The following is a 20,797-nucleotide window of genomic DNA, read 5'->3' as shown; positions in this document are numbered from 1 at the left end:
TAAAGCTTATTATTTCTCTTTCTTACTGTTAAAAGGTTCGGAAGATTGTTTAACGCTGTTACTTAGAATATATTTTCTATTATTAAGGGATAGAAATTGTTCGCTGTAATTTCATAGCACCTTTCATTTTTATACTGTCTTTTTCTGTTTTTTCTCTTAAGGCCAGGGGGTTGAGACAGAATGTTAAACGAAAGGCTTTATTCTTATTTGCAAAGCAGCAAAAGACTGACTTTTCTTTTTTCCAGGAAACGCATTCAGTTATAGATGATGCATCTTTATGGAAAGCCGATGGGGTAATGACATTTGGTTCTCAAATGGTACAGAAAGAGCAGCTGGTGCTGCTACTTTAAAGAACTGTTTCGATGGGAATATTTTACATTCCAAGGGTGACCCAAATGGTCATTACTTTATTTAGATTGTTGGCATAAATGATACTATAATTTTACTCGTCAATATTTATGGGTATAATTCAAAACAAGAGATTGACATTTTATTTGATGATTTGGAAATCCACATTTTACATTGGTTGTCGAAATATCCAAATTTATTAACATTAATGGGAGGTGACTTTAACATAGCATTAGATAGTTTATTAGATGGATATCCTCCTCGAACTAACAATACTATGGCCTTTAACTTGACGCACTTTATGCTGAAATTCAACTTGAAAGATATATGGAGAGAAAAGAATCCTGGAATGAGTTGACTTGAGTAATAAGGCTTGTACTAGTTTATCATGAATAGATTTCTGGCTGATTTCCAAATGTTTAGACAATAATGACATTAAGGTCAATATTCTTACAACACCCCTAACTGATCACAAAGCTATCTCAATAAATATTTCACTGAACAATAACAACAATATTTCGCAGAGAATGGGTTCATATTGGAAATTAAATAACTCGATCCTGACGCACGAGGTTGTGATCAAAACGGTTCAGTCTTTAATTGAACGCTTTTTGCATGAAGCTTTAATTGATAAAATATTTAGTAGTAGTTGGGAACCTTTTAAATTTGAGGTGTCAAAATATTTAAGAGAATACTGAAGTTCTATATTTAAAGCTAAAAGAGCTGAGGAAAAAATAACATCAGAGATAACTCAGATTACACAAAAAACACCAGAAAATTTAACTGAAAGTGAAATTGAGTCTTTAATTATTCAGCAAATAATTTGGATGAATTATATAGAGGGAAGGCGGAAGGGGCCTTTGTAAGAAGTAAAAGAAAATGGCTTGAGGAAGGGGAGCAGAATAGTGCTTACTTCTTTCGACTGGAAAAATCCCGTGCAAAAAACAACTCAATACAGAAATTGAATATTGATGATGTTATTACAGATGACCCTAAAAGAATAGCTCTGTATTGTTCTAATTTCTATAGCACATTATATCAATCAAATTACAGTGAGGAGTCCACCCTCCAATTCTTAGATTCTCTCACTGAAACCAAAACAATTGATAACGACCAATCAGTCTTCTGTGACAGACCTATAACACTAGGGGAAGTTAAACTTGCTATTGGACATCTCAAACTCAATAAGTCCCCTGGAACGGACGGTATCACCTCTGAATTTTACAAAGCATTCTCAGACCAACTCGCTCCCTTCCTCCTCGGGCTCTTTTTAGAATATATAGATAATGAAACCCTCCCACCCACTTTAAATCAATCAGAATCAGAATCCGAAAAGGTTTATTGCCAAATACATTTACACATATGAAGAATTTGTCTTGGTATTCGTATTCGTTGCGCACGATCTTAACAAACAATTATCAGTAAACAATAAACAATAAGCAAGTGCTGAATAATAATAAGTACTGAAAAAGATAAGAGTAAATAAAAAATAAAAATAAATAAATAGAGATACTCTATATACATATACATAAGCACCGTAATAAGATAAGAAGATAAGATAAGATAAGAATATATGTACAATTGTGTGTGATGATGAAAGTAGTGCAAAACTTGTTGTCATCATAGGCAGATGACTGTGGGTGTTGATGGGGGAAGGGGGGGTAGTGTGCATGTCAGTGTTGGTGGGGGTCCGGGGCCGTTGTTGATGAGGGTTGATGAGGGTTGATGAGGCCAGTTGCAGACGGGAAGAAACTGTTTTTGTGGCGGGAGGTTTTGGTCTTGACAGACCTCAACCTCTTACCGGAAGGGAGTGTTTCAAAGAGTATATGTCCGGGGTGGGAGGGGTCCAACATGATCTTCCTTGCAGGTCCTGGAGGGACGGCCTCATAACTCTTATCCCAAAACCTAGGAAAGATAAACTCCTTATTGATAACTGGCGTCCAATCTGCCCTCTTAAAAATTATGTTTTTGCACAGTGTTTGCACAGATATTTACAAAAAGGATTAAAAATGTTTTGGATCATATTATCGATGAGGTTTTATGAGACACATTTCCAATAATGTCAAACTAGTTCTTGACTTAATTGACTATTCAGATTTATGTTTAGATGAAAGCTGTATTATTTTCTTAGATTTTCAGAAGGCTTTCGATACAATTGAGCATAAATGTATCTTCCATGCCTTAGAGAAATTTGGATTTGGTTCATACTTTCACAATGCAATCAAAACTATGTACAAAAATGGAAACTGTTTAATTAAATGACATGCTGGTACTTCCCCTAGATTCTTTTTAAATCGTGGTGTTAGACCAGGGTGTCCAATTTCCCCCTACCTCTTCCTACTTTGTACTCAACTACTCGTTGAATCCATAAAGCTTAGTCCACTTAAAGGTATCTCAATAGCTGATGGTGAGGTCATCATCAGTCAGCTGGCTGATGATACAACACTTTTTTTAAGGGATGCCTCTCAGATACCTTTAACCATTGATTTAATTAAAACTTTCTCCATTGCTTCCGGCTAAATTTAAACCTTAAAAATGTTGAATTGCTTGCTCTTAAGAATTGCGATCTACCGTCTATATGTAATATTCCTGTAAAGGACTCTATAACCTATCTAGGAGTTGTTATTACCAAAGATAGAGATTCCAGATGTGGTTTAAACTTCAACCCTATTATTGACAAAGCTAAAAAAAGGTTAAATCAATGGTTACAGCGAGACCTATATGTCAGAGGTAGGATCCTTCTTACCAAGGCTGAGGGCATCTCCCGGCTCTCTTATGCAGCTCTGTCCTTGGATGTAAACAAAAAGACTTCTAAACAAATTGACAAAATGTTATTTAATTTTATTTGGAGGAATAAAAGCCACTATATTAAAAATGCTGTGATTATGAACCTGTATGATAAGGGCGGCCTTAACTTCCTTGATTTTTCAACCTTAAATTACACTTTCAAAATTAACTTGCTAAAACAATTTATAAAGAATCCGTTTTCAATTTGGAATTTCATTCCTACCTTTATCTTCTCCAAATTAGGGGGTATCAGGCCGGGGTTTTCAGGCACACACGCAGATGGCAGGTCAGGTGCAACTGACTGAATTGTTTCTCTTTCTTAGTGCCAAATTTATTTATTTTTTGTTTTGCAAGAGCCCTATCTGCTCTCCTTCTCATAATTTTTTCCTTTTTTAGTTGCCTTATTAGGTCCTCCACGGTCGCCCTGTCAGACCCTGGCAGTCTGGTCCCTGGAGCAGCAGGCCCTGGCAAAGCTGTGTCTTCACTGCTGGCCCCTGACTGACTGGCCCTCGGCAAGCACATCCCTGGATTTGCCCCTGGCAAAGTGGCTTCTTGATCGCTCCCTCTGTCTCCTGTCATGTCCCTTTCATTGCTCTCGAAATCCACCTCAATTTCTCCCTCAATCTCTGTAACAATAACAAGGCAATGTTGCTGTTATATGTATTTTGCCTTTGCATTCAGAACTACTGTCATTTCCAATGCAATAGTACACTATACTCATATAGAAAATAAATAAAAGCGAAACATTTCTGTAATGTGAATTAAATAATCTGCCACAATCAAAAACCAATGAAAATGTTTAAATGGCAATTGTTAATTAGGTAGAAATGTGTAGATTATCTACATTTTGTATGCAAATCCTCAGAGAATCGCCGCCTTCATTAGCGACTTTGATGAAATACCCCTCAGGGCCTCTACATGCTTTTGAAACACAAACAGTGGTCCACAACATCAACTCGACCTAGCAACACGGTTTTTACACCGTTAACCCGTCCCTGAACATGATTTCTGCCCCACGTCAGATACATTTTTTCAAGCGACAATGCTAAAGACAACAACTCCCATGTTCCCATTCTACTTTAGTCGTCAAATGACGTTGTTTGATTGAGAACTCCTAATAAAGCTGCTCGACCAAGTGATACAAGTGCTGTTTTGTCTTGGAGCCGGTAGAGAACACAAATAAGGAGGCAGTATGTGCAAAATGGCCTTATAAAGAAACGTAGGTTCTATGGGTAGGGTACGTATAAAGAAAAGTTCCATTCTAACGGTATATAAGGAAGACAGACCAACTTTCTCATACAACTTGCAATGGTGCGTTCGTAATGCTGCATGGTACATATGGCGACACATTAGTGCCATAATTCACTAATGTGATAAAAGATGCATTCGGGTGTATTATATTATTCCACACGCGTAGATATTAACTGCGAGCGCGCAAATGATCTCTGCGCGCGCAAAACAGCTTCTTGCGCGCGCAAATTACCTCAGCGCTCGCAAAACAGCCTCTCGCACGCGCAAATTACCTCAGCGCGCGCAAAACCTCTCGCGAAAGATGTTTTTACGCTCTCGCTCGAATTTAATTTTGGCACTATGGGGGAGGGAACCAAGGCAGGGCGGGCTTTCCTATGATTGGCCGTTTCTGAAGCGCGATATTTGATTGACAGCCCTCCTCAGCCCTCTCATTCAATTCTGAATTGTACAGTAAATGGCTGAAACGATAGTTACGTATTGTAACTCCAGATTCTATGAGCATAGGCGCAGCCTTTTAAGTGTCGGCCTCATTGTCCTTTAAATAGCTGAAGAAAAGCTGTTTATTGGGAGCAGAACGTCCGCCGGCGCCCGACTATATCTGCGAAATGCGGACGTCGTTGAGGCACGCCGCACGCGGACGTAATTGAGGCCCACGCTGTTGGTGGTCGGGCATTACAAATTTTTCAGTGCTACGGCTCACGCCTAGGGATAACCCAATAGCGATAGCCTTAAAAGGCTGCGCCTATACTCATAGAATCTAGAGTTACAATAAGTAACTATCGTTTCAGCCATTTACTGTACAGTTCAGAATTTAATGAGAGGAGGGCTGAGGAGGGCTGTCAATCAAATATCGCGCTTCAGAAACGGCCAATCATAGGAAAGCCCGCCCTGCCTTGGTTCCCTCCCCCATAGTGCCAAAATTAAATTCGAGCGAGAGCGTAAAAACATTTTCCGCGAGAGGTCTTGCGTGCGCTGAGGTAATTTGCGCGAGCGAGAGGCTGTTTTGCGCGCGCTGAGGTAATTTGCGCGCGCGAGAGGCTGTTTTGCGCGCGCAGAGATCATTGCGCGCTCGCAGTTAATATCTACGTGTGTGGAATAATATAATACGCCCGAATGCATCTTTTATCACATTATGGTACGAACACACCAAACACGTACCCGCGTAAGATTTACGCGCGTAACGCAGCTAAAATGTTGCTTGACCATTTTGTGTCAAAAATGGTCCTACGTACGCAGCTACGCGCCTGTGGCTGCGCTGGATTTAGGAGTCCGAGGAAGGAAACCCAAACGCCGCCGTGTTTGGGTGCATGATAGAGCTTGGATCGGGTTAGATTAAATAATCTCAGATATAAATAACAATAATCGGGTTAAATAACTTCACATGGTGTGTCTGGTGTGTTTCCAGCATTCGTAGTGTTGATCAGCAGAGATATAGTCCGCCAAGACGTTGAGGTTGCTTAGCAACCAGAGACTCTGTCCATGCAAGTGAACGGAGCGTTCCCTCTTCGTCATAACTATCAAACCAAACATCCTTCACATTCACCGAGCGAACATTATGAAAGTAAAATGCACATTTCTCGCAATTTTTTTTTACATAAACGCATTTAATGGCGTAACTATGTTACTATTTCCACCCAGAATAAAGAAAGATGTCGGCCGTATGCTTCTGTGCAAGCGTCACTACTCTCTGCCAGTGACGTCGGGTCAAGCTCAACGCTGATTGGGCAACGCGGCTAATCGTCATGCGTATGAGCGTAAAAAGTCGTATATGTACGCGCGTATATATACGCCGCTAACGCGGGTAAAATGTTGCTTTAGCGCATGTAACCCATGTACGCAGCTCATACGCGCGTAAACCAATGGTTCCCTATGGAAAAATTGCCGATTTTATACGCGTCTATACGCGGGGTACGCGTTTGGTGTGTTCGTACCTTTAGTGAATTATGGCACTAATGTGTCGCCATAGGTACACAGATCTAGCATTTTGAAAGGCGAATAATTTGCATGCAGATATAAAATATCACCATCGTCAATGACGGATAAAATAACTGCTTGGACAATTCATTCTTTAAGTCTTCACTTAAAGGATATTTGTTTAATAAAAAAAGTGTTAAATAGCTCCATTTTCCGACAGCCATCCCTGATATATGAGTTTGATCAGTAAGATAGGTCTCCCTGTCCCTCCGCTCTACAGTCTATCTGAAAACAGAATTTCTGGTATCCCGTTCCCTCCGTATACAATCAGCAGGACATACTCCACAAGGAGGCAGGCTTCTCTGCACATTCAGAGGCATGCAGCAGGATTTCAGTGTTGACTGAACTTGGCAGAACCGGTGAAGCTACTGATTCATGTGCTCCCAGGAACGGCTTACACAACCAAACACTGCAATCGAAAAAAAGGCTTAAAGAAGAAATCAAAGCTGCCAGGAAAGACAGGAGATGAGTCACGTCTCCTATCATGCAGGACATGACAGAGGGAGGGGGAGCGATCCAAAATAGACAGGAAGGTAGCCAACTTCACTTATTTTTCACACAGCGCCTTTAAATTAAGTGTGAATATATATATATATATATATATATATATATATATATATATATATATATATACCTGTTATCATTCAGTCATGCAATTAGTATTGCAATGACTAGAATAAGCATGCATATGAAGCTGATCTATTATAATAATATGTATATAATATATAATGTTGTGTGTGTGTATATATCTATATATATATATATATATCTATATATATATATATATATATATATACACAGTAACACAAATTGTCCACATGCCAAAGTTGATTGTAAATATTAGTATTTTCAAAGAGCTGCCAATGTTAGGATGCTCAATGTGCATCTAAGTAGACTTTGGTTTGTGGGCACTTAGTGAACGTAAAGCTTTTAGGCAACCATTAGTCTGCGTAAATGGCAGCTAAAAGCATTGGCCCATTTATAACCTGATACCAATACAGCTATTCAAATGTGTATCTGGCAGCATATTCTTCCAGTCAAGCTGACAAATAAGTATGCTAAATGATTTATAATCAAGACTGTTATACATACAATGCAAAAATAGTGGTTCATGAGAAGCGTACTCTGTTGTTTTGCCTACAGAAACAGCGCAGCGCTGTGTTCTGCATATTATTGAATGTTACTCTCTGGCTATAGGCTGGAAAGCTTTGTTATGTCCGCGCAAACACATTAACAAACTGATTCTACAGGTATGATGTGACTATGCATTGATTTTTACGAGTATCTGTGTCCTGGCAGCTAGCAGTCAACATCAATAAACCATCACATAGAACCGCAGTGATACTTTGATATGAGAAATATTCAACCTAAATATTGCTCATCTCAACAGAACATCAGAATGTTTTATTGGATAAAATTGATTCTGATCTAAGGGTTGGTCCTAGAAGAGATAGCAGCTTGACTGGAAAGGTAGGACAAGGATGCGTTTGACCACAATAACAGTGATAAGATCTCCTGAGAGGCATGTGGGGGCAAGAAACTGGTAAGGAAAAAAAAAGTATAACAGAAAGAATTTACCTTGTTGGAAAGAGATCAAGAGTTTACACTTTTCACCAAATATCAAGTGAGACCACGAATGTGGGACTAGTTGTGGGGCTTCAGCTTGGCTTCTCAACCCCCTTCCATGCATTTTGTGGTTGTAGTACATTTTATTTTTCCTATTTTCTTTGAAGTATGTGTGTGTGCACCAGCTTTGGTTTATACCCTTAGCCAGTGACCTCTCCTGGGGGAAGACTACAGTCTTCCCCCATCTCACCCTCAGGTACAGGGTCATTGAAGGCCTCAGGTTGACTTCCAGTTTATCGGCCCACGACATGTGCTAATGCCTTTATATGAACCCATGATTATGCACCTTTACAGTAAATGCAGCAACAAATACATTTGTTTTGAAAATTGTGACCATGTCTCTGTTCCTCTTTGCAAGCTCTCATCGCAGAGTTCCCATCTGGCCCTCATTGGTTGTAAAGAGGAACTGTAATAACTACTATCCTATGGGGGTGTCTTATTGACAGGAAAGCAGAGGTCCTTTTCCTTGAAAGGACTGGTGACTCATCAACTTCTGCTTCTGGAAAGTACCAGAGAAAAGAATATCCAGCATTGAGACACAATTTAAATGGCTCATCTATATAAATGATTGAATGTATTAGATTGGGTGGTTTTGATAATACATTAAAGGACAACTGTGACATTTACGGGAATTGGCTTTTGTTCATCTTACCCACTGCCAGATGAGAAGATTTAGACCTATATCATGTGTGGGTAAAGAAAAATCTATCGGCTATATAGTAAGCTATGAACAAAGTAGGCTACAAGGCAGATTTCACAACATTTGCTATTATTCTTCCTCTTTGGGAGGGACTTCCTAGTCCCTCCCAAAGAAGAAGAATAAATGTCATCCCGTGGTCACTTGAAGATCTGCGTTTTGTTTGAAAGAACACCAGAATTTACATAAAATAACACTGAACAACAACTGACAGATGACTACACAACACAAAAACATTGTTTCAAACAACATGGAAAATGTGGGGTTTCAGGGATAGAAGCTTCCAAATAAATCACCATGGCAATGGTAGAAAACTTTGGTTTAACTAACAAACAAAAAATCATTCATTGACTGAAGTTCACGAAAATAAAAGCACATTTATCACTAGAAATGTTATCAAAGCAAATCCTAATGCTGAAATGATGTTAAAATGTTGCATTTTCAGAATATTGAATTTAATAAATTTTGTTTTGGCAAACAGGACCTTGGCATACGTTGCTGTAGCTGTTCCCTCGGCCTTTAGACAGGGGACTACCAGCAGACGTTCATATGGTTAGTTTTCGGTCATATTGACAAACAATTGTTAAGGTTGGAGATTACGTTGGTACGTTCTGAACTTTGAAAATTCAGCATGTTTACCCTCCTGCTGGCGAGCAGTAATACCTGTGCTTACGGGCTGCGTTCTTAAACCTAACGCAGCTTGGGAAGTACTTTTTTTTTTAAAGCAAATGAGGCAGATTTGGCTGAGAGTGCTCCCTTCCTCCCAAACTAACTACCTGGATAATTTATTTATTTTTCGTTATGTTTCCAGCCTGTGTTCTGCAGAACATCCATCCAAAAACCTTTCCCAATCCGAGGCAAGCCCGTGTGCAGATTTCTGTAAATCTTTCATTCTATTTAGACTAAATTGTGTTTTGTTTTTTCTGTAGAATGCTAAACTTTCCTTGGGCACTGCTGTTCTGACAACAGAAATATGCTTTGAACATTTGAAATTTTCGAAAAGAATCAACAAAGCCGGATAAAGAAAAATAGCATCGGTTCTTCAGCCATCTGGGCAGACAGCCAGCACCGAGGCAGCCCCTGGCAGGTCAGATGATAGCTGGATGCCTGAAGAGATAACAATGTGCCCCAAGCTCCTCAACAATGATTGATACTCCATCACAGGGTAGGAAGCTCCCCTCTTGCTGTGTTGAGAGATGTAGGCCAGAAAACAGGAGGCCTCCCCCTGGATCGATTCTGAGGATGGGGAACTGGGTCGCAAAGTTTGCTCATCTATCTCGAACAGTTCAGCTCAGTGGTACATGGTCTTTGTAGTCGGGACGATTTAAATTGGAATGGTAAATGGACTGCATTTATATAGTGCTTTCCTAAACATTGGCCACTCAAGGCGCTTTAAAATATTGCCTAACATTCACCCATTCATGCACACATTCACACAACAATGGCGATGTCAACCATACAAGGCGACAGCCAGTTCGTCGGCAGCAGTTAGGGTGAGGTGACTTGCTCAGGGACACCTCGACATGCTAGGAGAAGCCGGGGATCAAACTAGCAACCTTCCGGTTACCAGCAAACCCGCTCTACCTTCCGAGCCAAAGGAGGTAGAGGGTCCCTCTGTCTTTGTAGTCCGACCAGTTGTTAAGTGGTCCGTCCCTCTGTCTTTATAGTGGGACCAGTTAAGTGGTCCGTCCCCCTACGGACCACTTAACCACTACTCTTGCATATTTAGTTCACCCAAAATGGGCCACTAGTATATGCACAGTCACTAACTTCTGCTGCTTTACTTCAGGGAGTTAGGATCATTATGAAATGAACATGAGCCACAGAAGAGGTGCCTATTTTGCAATCAGTACTGGCCCACAGACTATAGGGTGAGACAACTACATATTTATGCATTTTCAGTGAACAATTCCTTATTCCTTAGTCCATCCAAACATTTGACAACTATTCTCTCACCTTGTAAGTAGTCCATGTGCCAATCGTTTATTTAGTAAACTGTCTCTTGCAATAAATAGTGAAGGCAAGAGTGAACTACCATTATAAAGTTAACATTATTTGTCAAGGGGCAGTTTTCAAATATTACTGGTCCTGCACAGATCTATTGCATGAATATAAGATATATTTCAGATCACGTCAAACATTATTTGTGTAAAAACATTACAACATGTGTTGATATTCCTCTGATTATTTCATTCCTTACTGAAATATGCAGTAATTAAACCCCTTTTGTTCTCAGTGCCAAGAATAAGAGACAGAAATTTAGACTACACCATAATTCCTTCTCCTTGAAAAACTAAAAAACTGTGAGAAATATTGATGTTATTATGGATTCTGATCTAAATTTCAAGAGCCAAGTCAATGATAAAATCGGCCTATCACCTGATAATCCAAACGAGACGACGAGGTAATGTAATTGTTATGGTCTCTATCCAAAAAAGCTTTTAGGCAGCTACAGTTTATTCAGAATGCAGAAGCTAGAGTACTAACAAAGACCAAAGGATTTCAACACATTCCACCATATTCTTAAATCCCTGAATTGGCTCCCAGTATGTAAGTATAGATTACAAACTACTGCTGCTCACCTATAAATCACTAAACGCTTTAGGGCCAAAGAATATCCCAGAAAGGCTTCCACTATATGAGCCCTCTAGAGTTTCTAGACCTGTAAGATCAACTCGGACCGGTCGGCTTATTGTTCCCAGAGTAAATAAAAACAAGAGAAGAGCAGCATTTAGATACTATGGAACACATAGCTTGAATAAACTTGCTGAGGATCTGGGAATTGCTCTAACCATGACTACATTTAAATCAAGGTTAAAAATGCTTATATTCACCTTTGCCTTCTGTCAAATGATAATAATCCAATTGAAACATACTCTTTTATTGAATTTTTCATGCATCCTATGTGTCATTTATTGATTTTCTAAATTAAGTTGTTAAGTGTCTTTTATGGATCTTTTGATTTGTTTTATTTAGGGGTCCAAGCCAACAGGTTGGATCCCTATTGTTTTTGTAAGAATTTTTCTTTTTATTATTCCCGCGCTAAAAGTGGTACCACAGCCCAAACCGTAAATGGTGCAGACACGCCAATGGCATGACTAGATCCAGGTCCGGCTCCGCTACTCAGATAACAAAATCCAGACACGCCGGTCCCTAGGTGGCGCTATACCAAGGAATACGCGTTTCGGGCTATAACTCCCATGCCGAACCTCCCACAGTCCAAAACGTTAGACCCACAGATGCACTGGAGTCTGCTGCATCTTTTGGCATAGGCCACGCCCATGCCAAAAGATGGCATGGGCGCGATTTTCACAAAATCGCGAAAACCGCTAAACTGTATTTTCGCTACTCCTCCCACATTTCTTGACCAATCAACACCAAACTTTGCACACGACATCTTCAGACGCACACAAAAAAACTAATTTGAACACTTTTTTGATCCGACCTTCGACGACGAAACGGTAGCGTTTTGAATATTGGTTTATTAGCTAAATTCGACGTGGAAAATCAAAAATCCAAAGGAATCCAAAATTAGACATCGGATCGAGTCCGATGTGTATGGCGGACGGTACCACCTTGTCATTTGTTTACCCAGGTGCCATAGCAACACCATTGCTACCTTTCATTGGCTGAATCTTTGAGAACGTTGTAGACTCAATCAATATAAGGTCGCGGGGAGACAAAGCTCTGTTCGTTTGTATATTTTATTTACGTGACCATATTTTTGTTTTATGTTAAAAAAAAAGAATCAAAGAACCAGTTCTCTTGTTTTGGGCATGACATAGGACAAACGCAACATGTTTCTTAATCCACAACACGGATTTCAGTGTGAAAACCGCTAAACTGTATTTTCGCTACTCCTCCCACATTTCTTGACCAATCAACACCAAACTTTGCACACGACATCTTCAGACGCACACAAAAAAATAAATTCGAACACTTTTTTGATCCGACCTTCGACGACGAAACGGTAGCGTTTTGAATATTGGTTTATTAGCTAAATTAGACGTGGAAAATCAAAAATCCAAAGGAATCCAAAATTAGACATCGGATCGAGTCCGATGTGTATGGCGGACGGTACCACCTTGTCATTTTTTTACCCAGGTGCCATAGCAACACCATTGCTACCTTTCATTGGCTGAATCTTTGAGAACGTTGTAGACTCAATCAATATAAGGTCGCGGGGAGACAAAGCTCTGTTCGTTTGTATATTTTATTTACGTGACCATATTTTTGTTTTATGTTAAAAAAAAAGAATCAAAGAACCAGTTCTCTTGTTTTGGGCATGACATAGGACAAACGCAACATGTTTCTTAATCCACAACACGGATTTCAGTGTTTTGATCAAAGGATATGAATCTATACAGTATGGATGACTGAATGTAGGGTTTATCTTTTCACATGATGATATTTGAATGTTTGTTAAAGATAAAATAATCTCTGAGTGAAACACCATGTTAGCCTCCTCTTGAATACACCTTCTACTCATGCATGAGGCCTGTATAGGAACGGCTGATATTTAGCATAGAAAAATAATAAAAAAAAATAATAATAATAATGCGATTAATCATGATTAAATATTTTAATCGCTTGACAGCTCTAGTATATATATTTTTTGTGACTGTGTCCATACAACACATACGGACACAGCCACACACATTACTATATCAATGATCATCTATTAAAGAAAAAGTGTTACCATCACTGTTTTTTGTCCTTGAATTAATACAGAACAAAGGACTTGGTAGAAGTTGATGTATGTTTTGATAGGTGTATAAACCCATGGAAAAATAATGGTTGTGTTTAGCTTACCTCAGAAAGAGCCCTTTATATCTATATGGGGAACAGGTCCTCTGCCACGGAGCCCGCCATGTCGCACCGCCATGGTTCTACAGTAGCCCAAACAACAGACAAAACCTTAACCTAAACCATTTTAAGGTTTAAAAATAAATGTTGGGGTAGGAGTTGTAGGAAGTCAAGTCAAGTCAACTTTATTTATGTACCACATTTAATACACAAGGCACACTCAATGTGCTTCAAATAAAAATAATAAACTAGAACTGCGAGCAGTTATGCAGGGGTCCAAGAAATGTGCATTTCGCCGGCACAACGCAAAGCATGTGTTCAAAACGCTACCGTGAACCTGTGGATATAAAGGTTTTGACTGTGAGAGGTTCGGTGTGGGAGTTATATCCCCAAACGCGTTTTCAGAACATTCCTTTGGCCAGTTAGGAGATGTACAATTCCCTCGTTTATGGCGGCCCCTAATGGCGAAATTTTGTAGAAGATATACAATTTCCTCGTTTATTGCGCCCCCTAATGGCGAAATATCCCGAATTTTTCCTTAATGGCCACCATAGAACGAGCAATGGGCGTGTTTGGCAATGGGCGTGTTTGGCAGAGAAATGGGCGTGTCTGGCAGAGCAATGGGCGTGTTTGGCAAGTGGCTAAATCCTTCCACTGTCAAACATATTTTGCTCGGATTTGCGCGCTTTCTCTGTCTGACGTATCTTGGGTCATGCCATTCGACGTGGGGCCACTCATATATCCCCCTACATTTCCGAAAATAGACTTGAACTGTTTGGCAGAGCAACGGGCGTTTCTGGCAGAGCAATGGGCGTGTTTGGCAAAGTAATGGGCGTGTCTGGCAAAGTAATGGGCGTGTCTGGCAGAGCAATGGGCGTGTTTGGCAAGTGGCTCCGGCTGCAGATAGACCTACTTGGTTCGATCCACACTTCACGATTAGCCCTTTTTGAGTACGACATCCGCGTCCTTGAAGTATACTTATTTTCGCCGGATCTGAATTGGAATGAATAGGCGCCATTTTGGAATCCGGTGTCCATTCTATAATAGGTCCATGGGCAACATTGGACAACATCAAGGAGAGATATGCTTCCGCATCATGGGAAGCATGGCTACGCCCTACTTCATGACATACCGGATGGAGAAATATTCTTGTTTTTTAGCATTGTTAGCATTGTAGCATCATAAGCGAGAGGTCTGAGCAATAGCAGTTGCATTGTTTACCAACCATGGAAGTAATCCCCCGATGATTCTCTATATGTTTAACAATTATTATTTTAGATTAGTTTGCCACTTTTTGACTTTATAAGAAAAGCACCTTGTATATACCTTTTTGAATGTTAAAGGCACCCAGTGCAACTTTCAAGGCTTAAAAATAAACATTCAATTTCTAGTCTTTTTTAGAACGTAGTAAGTTTCAATAACTCCATACCATTACATACCGACATTTAAGCAGCAAAGATGAGACGTCGTTGTGTGGTGAGAACTGATACAAAATCAATAACAACAATGCCGCCATTTTCTTTATTTTTTGTAACCTACAATAAATAAAGCAGGCTTCCAGTCAATGGAAAAATGGCTTCTCCCCACCGGCGATTGTTGTTGTTTACGATTTTCTATCAGTTCTCACCACACAACGACGTCTCATCTTTGCTCCTTGAATGTCGATATGTAATGGTATGAAGTTATTGAAACTTACTACGTGTAAAAAAGACTAGAAATTGAATGTTTATTTTTCATTGAATGTTTACATAAAGTTGCCCTGGGTGCCTTTAAAACAGAAATAATTACCACTCGTTTTTTAATGTATTTCGGTTTCTGAAACGACAATCAAATGCCCAATATATACACAGACCCATCAGCTGGTGTACCCAGGGAACTCACAAGGTGTCAACAAGAAGTTCAAACAAATGTTTAATAGAGACCAAATTAGAGCCCTTGGACAGGAAAAGAGAGGAATACGGTGGGGGAGGGAAACAATTAAAAAAGCCATACAGGTGAAATTTCCCGCTGGCATCACTGGTCAAAAAAAACCTCCAGCAAATGCATATTCCACTGCCTAACATCCGCATGCTGCAAAGGATGATGCAAGATGTAAAGCTGGAGCCAGGAGTTTTGGGGGAAGTGTTTGAGATGCTGAGGCTGATGGCAGGTGGTATGACTGAAATGGAGAGAGAGTGTGTGCTCTCCTTAGATGAGATGTCCATTACTCCAGGCATGGAGCTCTATATGGGAACGGGGTGGCTATTTGGCAATGTCACACTGCCTGAGCACAGAGGCCAAGCGACGCATGCATTGGTGTTTATGCTGGCTGGAGCTACAACACGGTGGAAACAAGTTGTGGCTTACCACTATAGCGGCAATCCCACCATGGCGCAGTTTACCGGCCCATCATAGTCAGCATTATTGAAGCGGCGACATCTGTAGGGCTTCATGTGCTTAACAACACCACAGACATGGGGCGCCCCAATAGAGCAATGTGGAAGTCCTTTGGGGTGACCTACGACAAGCCATGGATCCAGCATCCTGTTGAGCCAAACCAGCGCCTCAATTCCATGCCTGACGTTCCTCATCTCATCAAGAAATTGATGAGTGCCATGATCCGTGGTCACATCATCACCATATCACAGGATGTGGTGGAAAAAGAGCAGCTGGCGTCGAGTGAGGTCTCTGTTGCCCCCTTAAAGGAACTGGTGTCCTTCGAAGAAGGCATGGAACTTAAGCTGGCCAGAGGTGTCCTGGAGCCTAGCCATTTTAAGAAGCTGATGGTGAGTTCAGCAATGCATGCATTCAGCAAGTCAACAAGTGCCGCCCTGAGGTACATGGTGGAGGAGGGGTGCAGACCAGAGTCCAACCTTACAACGTCATTGTTTTTGGAGATTATGAAGCTCTGCTCTGGTTTGACCTCATGTCATCCCGCAATGTTGTGTGTGCCCTCAGTCATTTCAGGTTGGAAAAGTATGCAAAGGCCATCAGCTTCCTCCACAACTTGATCCATCTTCTTCTGGGCCTGAAGATCGGTCCCCAGGGCAGCTGGACACCAGCAACAATACTGGAGGTCCAGCAAGATCTGTTGAGACAAGGGCACAAATTTGTTTTCACAAACCGGTTCACACAGGACTGCCTAGAAATACTTTTGGAGTATTTCCAAGTGGAACCCTGTTCCGACACCTGGAGTTCCACTATGCATTACGGGCTGTCACTGTAGGGCAGTTCCTCTCGACAACGCATACTGGCAGTTACCTGGATGATGCATCGTCCAGATACACACTTGGTGGATTTCCTGGACACCCAGAACAGCAGCTGCAGTGCTTCTGAGGTTGTGAGAGTGGAGCAGCTGGTAGACCCATCACCGCCTGACATGACAAAAACCGAGTCCTGTGTCCTCTACCACCTGGCAGGATACATAGTGAAGAGGGTCATCGACTTCTCACTCTGTGAGGAAGTGTGCACTGGTGGAAAAAGTCACCAACACCGCTAGTGAGAGAGCTGTATTACTAGCATTAAAATTATTTAAAAGGGGGGCATTATACCGGCCTTCTGATGAGGTGTTCACTCTCTTGCAGAACATGAAGCAGCTGTTCCATTCTCAGACGAGGGATTCCCTCATGGAATCCTCCAATGTAGTGGCACAGCTGGAAAGAGAGGCCATGGGTCTGGACAGCAACCTTCACTGATGCCATGAGCTGAAAAAAAAAATCCTGTCAACATATACAGTATCAGGCTGAGGCTAAGGATTCAATCAAAGTGCATCAGAGTTGCGAGGAAGGTAAACAACCATAATAAGGGGTACATTGGCATCAAGAGTCAGAAGGCAATTTCAACAAAGCAGACTTCTTCACCTAAAGTCATAACATCTAGGCCACTGCCAAACCAGTAGCGTGCGGTGCCCCTTCATTTCGGTGGGGCAGAAACTAATGGCGTATGACCACACCCACAATTTATATATATTTTTAACATGTATATTTTGAGTTACAATAAAACATGTTAACTAAACTAATTGTGAGTAAGAATTAAAAATAAACAAATAGCCTAATGTTACTGCATGCTTTTGAAGTGCCATCTGCAACACTCGCAAAGGCGGTCTTCCACTCATCTCCGGCCCGCACGCGAACCAGGTGGTAAGCATTCCTGAGGTCGAGTTTAGTGAAGATTGTGGCACCCTGAAGACGCTCGAATGCGGTCGACATGAGGGGCAAGGGGTACTTATTCTTCCGGGTGATGTTGTTAAGTCCCCGGTAGTCGATGCACGGCCTCAGTCCACCGTCCTTTTTCCCCACGAAGAAGAAGGGTGCTGCAGCCGGAGACGTGGAAGGGCGAATTAGCCCAAGGCGCAGCGCATCTATGATGTAATCCTTCATTGCCTGGCTCTCCGAGACAGAAAGGGAGTAGAGACGCCCCCTAGGGGGAGAGGTTCCAGACAAGAGGTCGATGGCGCAGTCGTACGGCCGATGAGGAGGGAGAGTGGTGGCCTTCTTCTTGCTGAAGACCTCCTCCAGATCATGGTAACAAGTAGGGACCGTGGACAGGTCTGTTTTTTCCGGCGGGGCCAAGATGTTCACGCTTGGAGGGGTGCCAGCCGACCGAACAGGAGACACGGTGGTGGGAAATGAGGTTCTGGCGAATTCCTCCTCAATGGTAACGCCGGGTGGTGTCAGTGGTTGAGCTGGGAGGTGACCAGCTGTGGCACAGGCAGGGCCCCACGCTTGTTCACGCTTGGTAGGGAGCCAACCGCCCACGCAAACTGAGGTTCATGGACAGCAAGCCAGGGGTAACCCAGCACCACCGGGTCATGCGGTGGTGCTGTCTCCTGGTGGTCATCACGAGAGGACATGATGAGAGGAGCCGTCACCCGCTCCAGATGTCCAGAGCCCAAGGGGCGACCATCCAATGCCTGGACCGCCTGAGGAATGGCCACCGGGGTGGTTGGAATCCCCAGCTGTTTAGCCAGGGTAATGTCCATCAGGTTGACTGCCGCGCCGGAGTCCACCAAGGCATTGAGGGAGGCAATGGGATGGTTCTTGCCTATGTGACGGAGTTGTATGGCGATGGAGAGACGGTTGGCGGGTCCAGGGGTCTTAGCGCTACCACTCATCAGTGGCCCTGGGTCCCTTGACGAGTGCTGTCTTTCCCCTGTAGGTCTGGGCAGTGTTGTACTTGATGCCCGGAAGTGCCACAGTACATGCACAGGCGTCTTTGGAGACGGCGGCTGCGTTCTTCGCGGCGGCCGAGTTCCATGGGTTCTTCAGGTAACCGGGCCGGGGCTGGATTGAGGATGGGGGTGGCTAGCCGTGGCAGGAAGGTCGTCATGGGTGCCCGGGTCTCCCGGCGGTCACGGCGACGTTCCTGAATGCGAGCATCAAGGTGGATGGCCAAGTGGATTAGCTCGTCAAGCGACTGTCCCCAGTCGCGGTTGACCATTTCATCCTTCACGGCCTCCTGTAACCCGCGGTAAAAGGCTGAACGCAGGGCTTGGTCCCCCCAGCCACTTCGGATCGCCAGGGTGCGGAACTCCACGGCGTACTGGGCTACAGACCGGGTCCCCTGGTTGATGGTAAGGACTCGTTGTGCGGCCTGGTCCTCTGTGTGCCCTGTGTCAAACATCAACCCTACGCGATGCAGGAACAGCTGGCTGTCGTTTGCCTCGGGCAGCTGGCAATCCATGAAAGCGGCTGCCCACTCCAAGGCTTATCCCGAGAGTCGAGAGATGATGTAGCCCACCCTCGCTGGTTCGGTGGGGAAGAGACGTGCTTGGTGGAGAAATATCTGGGAGCACTGAAGCATAAAGCCCCGACAGGCTCTAGGTTCCCCAGAGAATGGTTGGGGGGCAGATAGAGGTATGGTGATGGTGGGATCGACGGGAGGCAGAGCAGGGGCAGCGCGGGCACTGGGCTCGGCCCTACTGCTAGGATCTGAGGTTGGTGGAACAGGTGGAGGTCATGCACACAGCCCCTGAACAGTAATGTTCAGTTGCTGCATATCCAGCTCCAAACGCCTCAATTGCGGTGCATGGGCATTGATGATGGTGCCCAGCTGAACTAAAGCGTCCCTGATCTCCTGCAGCTCTGCTGTGCCTTGGCTTGACTCTGTCATGCTATCAGGCCGGGGTTTTCAGGCACACACGCAGATTTCAGGTCAGGTGCAACTGTAAGGTTTATTAAAGTCCACAAAGCTGGCTAGCTAGCCAGACCCACACGGTAGCAACCACAGCTAGGTTAGCACAGTTTGTAGCTTAACAGTGTCAATAAACAAAAGGTACGGTTCCACAATAGAACGGCTTGTCCAACAGAAAAGTAGTCCACACAAGGGTAATCCAAAGAAGGTATAATCCACAGGTCCACATAGGCAGCGATGTAATGTTAGTAAATGTCAATAGTGATGCTAAGCTAGTAAGCTGATGCTAATCGCGACTGACTAGCATTCCATAGAATATGCAAAGGCACACAAACAAGTCCTCATGGGAGAGGAGGAAACAAAGGGAAACGGTACTCACGAAACTCCATGACAGAGTGAAGAGGGAACAAACACCAGTGCTTAAATAGGAAGTAGTATTGTAAGTGGAAGTGGAGCCCAGTGTAAAGGAAATGGTTGATGATGGATGCTCTAGAGTGAGCGTCGCCCTCTCGAGGACTGGCGACCCTGCACGGACGTGACAGGGGGCCTTCATTTTGTTTTATTCTGTAATTATAATATTGAGAAAATCCCTACAAAATTGTCCAACTTTCACAAGCAGATGCTTCTCTCATGCTGTATGATTTATACACATTATTCCTCTCCTCAAATATGTTATATAATGGAATAACAGAGACATATTGTACAAGAACAAGTCTTTATTTTTTGAGAACTGGTTTGCACATGATTTACACCTGGTCAGCCAACTGCTCGACTGTAGTGGTTTTTGAATGTCATATCAGACATTTTTGATGGAGCATGGTATTCCAATTCCTCCAAGGGAATTTGCTATTGTCATTGATGCAATCCCTACAGGAGTTGTGATGCTTCTAAGAAGTACAGCAGGGGTTAAGCCAACCTTGCGATCTCTTGACCCTACCGAGTCTGCAGTTGGTTGGGTTTGTTTCTCCCCTGGAACACGTAACAATAATTGTGGAATACGATCATTGTTCCAAAATGATATAGTCTCTGTCCCATATTTTGCCTACTGGAATAATTTTGTATCTGACCTTAATTGGAAGAAAATCTGGAAATTACCATTTGAATTTTTGATCACTAACAAAATGAAAGAGGTATCTTTGAATATTATACACCGTTACTATCCCTCTAAAGAATTTTTGCAAAGATTTAAATTAGATA

The 20,797-nt window shown here is 42.5% G+C and overlaps 2 long non-coding RNA genes across 2 annotated transcripts in view; both read right to left on the bottom strand.

Annotated features, from left to right (window-relative positions):
• Nucleotides 1-20,797, bottom strand: part of LOC132472706 (uncharacterized) — a 154,874-nt gene that overhangs the window by 123,315 nt on the left and 10,762 nt on the right. The window lies entirely within an intron of this gene.
• Nucleotides 15,286-19,594, bottom strand: LOC132473770 (uncharacterized). The gene is made up of 3 exons (XR_009529473.1): nt 17,020-19,594; nt 16,730-16,880; nt 15,286-16,556 (listed from the first exon to the last, which is right to left on the bottom strand). It is a non-coding gene; the product is annotated as an uncharacterized LOC132473770 (long non-coding RNA).

This window comes from Gadus macrocephalus, chromosome 15 (assembly GCF_031168955.1).
Source record: "Gadus macrocephalus chromosome 15, ASM3116895v1".
Lineage (NCBI taxonomy): Eukaryota > Metazoa > Chordata > Actinopteri > Gadiformes > Gadidae > Gadus > Gadus macrocephalus.
This window is presented reverse-complemented; position numbering and strand designations above follow the sequence as displayed.